Here is a 6,496-nt window from a genome sequence, read left to right as displayed (position 1 = left end):
GCTATTGAAGAAAAATTCAAAATCTTGACAAAAAAAGAGTTTAAATATATGAAAAAAACCTACAATTAAATTAAAATGGGTCTTAGAGTTCAAAAAGTTGTTGTTCTCTGCACATCCCATACTGCTTAGTTCTTTGTAATGTGGCATTTTGAAACAACAACAACTTTGTCTTTGCAAAATTCTGCAGGCAACTGTTAGGACAGCTCAATGACAGCAATAGGGGATATTTCAGATTTGGGATATTAAAAAAATATAGCTTTGACTAGTTTAAAGTAACTGAAATGTTTTGATTATAATTCTGGATGTGTCATACTTTAAATGACAAATGAGATGTCTCAAAATGCATTTTGACTCCCCAAAATATCATTAAAGATATCTGGAATTGTTATTTTTCCCTAGACATAGTATAAAAATATAAAACATCATTAAGGGCAATCGAAATTTAGTAAATAATGTTTGTCTATTCTTTTAAAATTTCTGTATTTCAATAATGGGTCTGTATTATGAGTTGTCTTCTTAATTCAGAGGGGCCCATGCCTATCTTTGTCTAGGGCCCCATATTTCCTAAATGCCCGAGAATTACCTTCCCTGTCGCGGAGCGTGCATCGCCCTAAACTCATGCCCATTTATGAGAAAACGGATTGAAATATGAACGAAAAGGGAAATTTTAAACATATTTTTTATGTTTTCATATTTATTATACATGGATGCCTTAAACTTTATAGTCTTGGTGGACAGATAAATTCGAATTAATAGGATTTTACTTGTATGGAGACACGTTTCAGTCGATGTGCTACAGTCAGTGTGGGATGAATTAATTCTCTGCTCTGTTGATTTCAATTCCCCATTATGCTATCAACACCCTTCTAGATCATTCCTGACACTTAAATTGTTAAACTAAGAACCTGGAACCTGCAGAAGATTCCCTCCTCTCCTTATTTTCACATTCTCTCAAATTGCGTTGTCTTTGCCGCTTAGCCGTGATGCTGTTCAGAAAACCGCAGGCTACTCGTAACTTGTACAAGCATCAAAAAGGAAGCAGCACACGCATTTTTGCTGCTCTTGCTGCTTTTGGTGTGAACGTAGCACAAGTGCACAGCCTGCCAAATGTTGAAAGGGCAGTATTATTGCCATTACTGTTGATATAAAATAGAAATTTACACATTCAGTGACAAAATGTCACAGGGGATGGTATGGGGGGATGGTCATTTAAGAAGGGGGATGATTTTAAAGATTTTTTTTAAGATGGGGGATGCCATCCTCCCCTAACTCGAGTACTGTGTATGAAAGCAAGTTGGTCACTTTGAGTTGAATAGTTGTATGAGTGATGAGGACAGTCGAAAGGCTACAATGGACATCACCCAAGAACAACCAAGGACAGGTTTACCTGGATCAGGTAGATCGCAGCAGTCCAAGGCTGAAATACAGTGCCTTGCGAAAGTATTTGCCCCCCTTGAGCTTTTCAACCTTTTGCCACATTTCAGGCTTCAAACATAAAGGTAGGGTTTTTTTTGTGTGTTTTTTTTTTTTATACTCAACAACAAGTGGGACACAATCATGAAGTGGAACGAATTTTTTTGGGTATATTAATCTTTTAAAAATAAAAACTGAAAAGTGGGGCCTGCAGCAAACTCTCTCCTGAAGTTCAGTGAGGATCTCTGATTGATCCAATGTAGACCTAAATGATGATAAACAGAATCCATCTGTGTGTAATCAAGTCTCCGTTAAATGCACCCTCTCTGTGATAGTCTAAATGGGTCTGTTTAAAGAGCAGAGGGCATTATGAAGAACAAAGAACTCACCAGACAAGTCTGAGATACTGTTGTGGAGAAGTTTAAAGTCAGAATTGAATACAAAAAGACTTCTCAAGCTTTAAAGGGGTGATAGAATGATTATATAGGGTATTTGTTGCTGGTCCTTAACATGGCTGAATACGGTGTGTAACACTGGTTGTGCTGAAAATGGCCTATTTGCTGTTCTATGAGCCCTGATGCAAGCCTGGTTAAGAGTCCCAGATTGAAACAACAGGTTTTCTTCCTTTTATGGTATGCTCATAAATATTTAGATGAGCTGTGCGCTGATTCGTTGGTTTATAACGAGCAAATCTGCTGAGCAAAGACGCATCATAGTACTCACTCACTGAAAAATCAAATTGTTCATATGATAGGGTGACCAGACATCCTCTTTTTCCCAGTGATGTCCTACTTTTTATACCTAAAAAAATGTCCTGTAGCTGATGGATCAGTTCACATGCCAGTCAGCGGCCCAGCAGCAACCGTGGTTTTGGCTAATTTTTAATAGAGAAATTGCCTGCGTTGTAATTCTTGCAGAAGTAAACCCAATTATAGGCTAAACATCTATACTGGTGTCTTACATCTACCACTATTCATGTTCCTTTGGCCATTGAACCAGTGGGCTGGTCTGTATGTCAATTTCGGGGCGTGACAAAAGTACAGGCTAGAGCCAAATAAAGCAACATCCCTGAATTGAAATAAATTCGGGGCTTCGTTTGGATTTGCCCGTTTTATGGTGGAAGTTTAGAATTGTGAGATTTGCAGAGAAAGGAGGTGTCGATGGGTTTAAACTTCTCTGTACATCCATTTCACCCACTGAACTAGCGTTATTCATCTTTAAACATCCTGAGGAGCACTGTGCAAGTGATAATATTGAAATAGAAGGAGTATCAAACCACTGTGAATCTACGAAGATCCTGCCATCCCTCTAAACGTTCAGCTCAAACAAAGAAAAGACTGATCAGAATTGCAGCCACTCTACACTCAGGGTGAACTGTGGTGATCTACGGCTGAGATGTCTATAGGATAACAATCAGTCGTGTACTGCACAAATATGGCCTTTATGGAATAAAAGGAATTTCTTTAAGATATTCATCAAACCTCTCTATTAAAGTTTGCCACAAGGGTCCTGGGAGAAACAGAAAACATGCTTCACAATAAACCAGGTCTTTGCAAACACAAAAATCAATGTTGTTAAAAGTGCATCCCTTTTGTTGTTGCTTATTGATAAAACTGTTTCTAAGGGAGTATTACGTAGAAGCATATGCAAGCTCAGGTGTCACTGGAGACTGATCCCTATAGAAAAAAAATCAGGTAATGGTCTAAGGATCAGGCTCTCAGGAACCTCTTTAGGGTTTAGTAATCAAAAACATTGCACACTTTATTTTGACCTATCGTTGACCTTACAGACAATTATGCTCTATGGGTGGGGCGTAGGAGTTAAAGCAGTAAGCATAAATGTGAGGGGCTTCACAGTACGTCCTCTAAAGTTTAAACTGCTTCTAAGTGCTCAAATATTTCTACACAGATATTAGTTGTGTACATTTTATCAGCTGAGACTTGTTACGGGAGATTTGAGCCTTTCAACATGTCAGAGACATCGGCTATGTTTTGGATTTCTCCCTGTTTTTATAGCCTTATCTTTCTGAATTTGTGATCTGGGTCTAACATTGCATAAATTGACCTTTATGGTTTTAGTTAAGTGTGATATAAGGTTGGCTACACATTAAATGTTTTGTTTTTATTTTTTACTGAATTGACTTCAGAGATATGGCTGCCACTATTTTCTACAAGGGGTTCAAATACCGGAGTAAACAAAAAAGTTTGGATAGCGGTTAGCCTTGTTAGCATTCCCTATATAAGGGAATTTTTTTTATAAGAGTCCTGTTTGTAAATAGCTTGTCTTTTACTATACAGTATTTGTCGATGGTTAAGTTATAACTTATCTTTATCAGCCTCCAAATATTATCACAGCCATATCATGCCTTTACAAAGCCACTTTGGTTAGGATTAACAGGTTGTAGCCAAGGACTTTAAATTTTTTAAGTTAGTTCAGATGTTGTCTTGAAATAAACTAAATACTGACATTGTCAATATTGATCCACAGTGTGTATTTAAAGTATCATTTTTATTAAATGAAGAGGTTTAAATCAAGTCCAGGAGGACCCTGGTTTTTAAATTTAGTTCAATGCATTGGCATAAAGATGGACTGGACTTGGGGTTGCAATGTCTTTTATGCAATCCGGTGGTAAAACAGTCCAGGCAATGGGTTTTTCCCAGAAGACAATGTCATGAATGCTTTATGTAAATGGTGCATTTAGTCTCCATCTCTGAAATTGAAGATAAAGATATATTCTGTAAAATAGTTGAATAATGGAATCTTAAAAATTTATTTTTTAATAGATTTATTGTCATATTTCATCTCACTTGTTTCTAAACATATATGTTTTATTGTGTGCTCAGTTTTCATAGGATTGAGGTGGTTTCAAGATGTATTGAACTCCTCCATGGCTTTGTCTTTGTTTGATTGTTTTCACTATGTTTTCTAGATGCTATGTTCTTTATAGATATCTAAGAAATGAGGGAGTCTTTACTGACAGCTTTTGCTGTGTCCCATGTTATTGCAGGGGGCAGTACGAAGGCTGTATTGTCCTGTATGTATAGAACCTGGCACAGAAGAAATATGTAGGTCAAATTAATTATGCTAATTAGGTAAATGAAGCATAACTAGAGGTAAACAACAATACTTTGACATACTACATAATATATGACCCCACACTATCCCAAAAATCATGATTTCAAGGGAAAAACCTGACATCTCCAGCATTAATAGACCATTGTGTTCGCCTTAAAATGTATAATACTAAAGTTCACCCTTAGTGTCTATCAATTATTTGTACAGTAAACATGCTTTAAACATGTAACCTGAGATATATAACATTTAAAGCAAGCATGTCTTTGTGAGAGTAATGAGCATCAAGGGAGTTAAAGAAAAGAGGGGAAAATAAAAACAGGTGATGCAATAACGAAGTGGCTTGGTACAAATGATACAAGTAATGAAGGCAAAAAAAAAAGACATATAAAAGGCACAAGGCAGAAGAAAGGACAAGAATTATGACACAAGGAAGTATACAAATAAGGGACACAATGAGAAACAATGGAAGGACCTATAACAGTATAAAAAAGGGAGAAGGGTAGAAAATAAATAAGCGGCCTATGTGGCCTCATCCACAGAACTTTACTCTTTTATTCCTTTGTTTCTGATGAGGTTATTGGAGATAACTGCTCCATCACTCTCCATTTTCCGTACTGCTGTCACTCAGAGTACCATGAATGCTTTTAACTGTCTTGGGTCAATTTGTACCTTAGTGTCATGTGAAAAAAAAGAATAGTCAAGGTCAATTGGCTCATTGTTGAGAAAGTAGTCCAGGTCTTTTACAGAATGTATATTGGCATTCCTGAATAAACATATCCCGGGTTAGCAAATAAAGTAAATGTTAGTGATAGCAGTTAAAATAAAGGCACTAACATAAGGAAGTGAATAACACACCCTAAAAAGTCTTAAATAAAATTTTTGATAAGTCACTAAGCAATATCACATCCATACAAGAGAACTTATAACTTTCACTCCACTACGTTTCAAAGTCAAATATTGTACTTTCTACCCCAATACATTTTGATAAGGCTGCTATTTACTTGTTCCTTTTGCCTCAGCTTAGTTTTTTATCTGCTGATCCTGTTTTTCTCTCTTGAAAAGCAATTTCAACATGTAAGATAGCAGCCCCTAGACCTGAATTTGAACTGTTTAAGAGATTTAATGAAGTCCCACAAATATGAGAAACTCAGGGCAGATATTATCTATAGTTTATAAATGTTATTAAGGCGTTAGTTGTTGCAATGTGGCCAAGTTGTTCAGTATAATGATTTCTCAAAGCAGAGTTGTAGTTTCTTTGTGGGAATAGATTCAACCTTAAACCTCTATTCCACAGGGAAAATGAGAGGAGAATCAAGACATTCCTGTTTTCTATTTGGTTTCTTTTCACATAAGAAATAATATCACAATAACTGTACTTATTTTTTTGTGGCATTTTTATGCTTAAGTTCTTTACAATTGGTGCTGAAGTTCTTTGCAATATTATGCTACAAAGCTATTAAAAAACAAAATATCTATGATATAACAGGCGAAAGCTGCTAATTGCAGTTCTGTAAAAAAAACAAGAGAGTGTTTTGATTTGTGGAACCAATGTTAGCATCTCAAAATAATATTTAATTCTGAAGTATAATACATTTTATCAACAAAAAACTTTTTTTTTAGTAAAACTAAATATTCTGAGTCAGACAGGTTTTCTAAAGACTGCTGGAAAAATGTACAAGCAAAGACTGTAAGCTATCAAAATTGTGAGGGTTTCCCTTTTGCAACCCTCAGACAGTTAGTATTATACGATGATATAAAAGGTTGTGTTACATTTAATCCTTCAATATTAAAACACACTTGCATAACAATAACATTATATGATTATAGGGAACACAGTTATCAATGTTAATAATGATGCAGAGCAGCTTGAAGTTAAAGCAGTTGACCCATCAATGCTTCAGGTGATGAGGTCTAAATGTTTTTAATTACAAATTAGGGAGCAGCTTATTCATTCTTAAACAATATACACTCACCGGCCACTTTATTAGGTACCCCATGCTAGTAACGG

The sequence above is a fragment of the Cyprinodon variegatus genome, unplaced genomic scaffold (genome assembly GCF_000732505.1).
Source record: "Cyprinodon variegatus isolate N-32 unplaced genomic scaffold, C_variegatus-1.0 Scaffold936, whole genome shotgun sequence".
Lineage (NCBI taxonomy): Eukaryota > Metazoa > Chordata > Actinopteri > Cyprinodontiformes > Cyprinodontidae > Cyprinodon > Cyprinodon variegatus.
The sequence above is the reverse complement of the archived record's forward strand: the minus strand, read 5'-3'. Positions refer to the sequence as shown.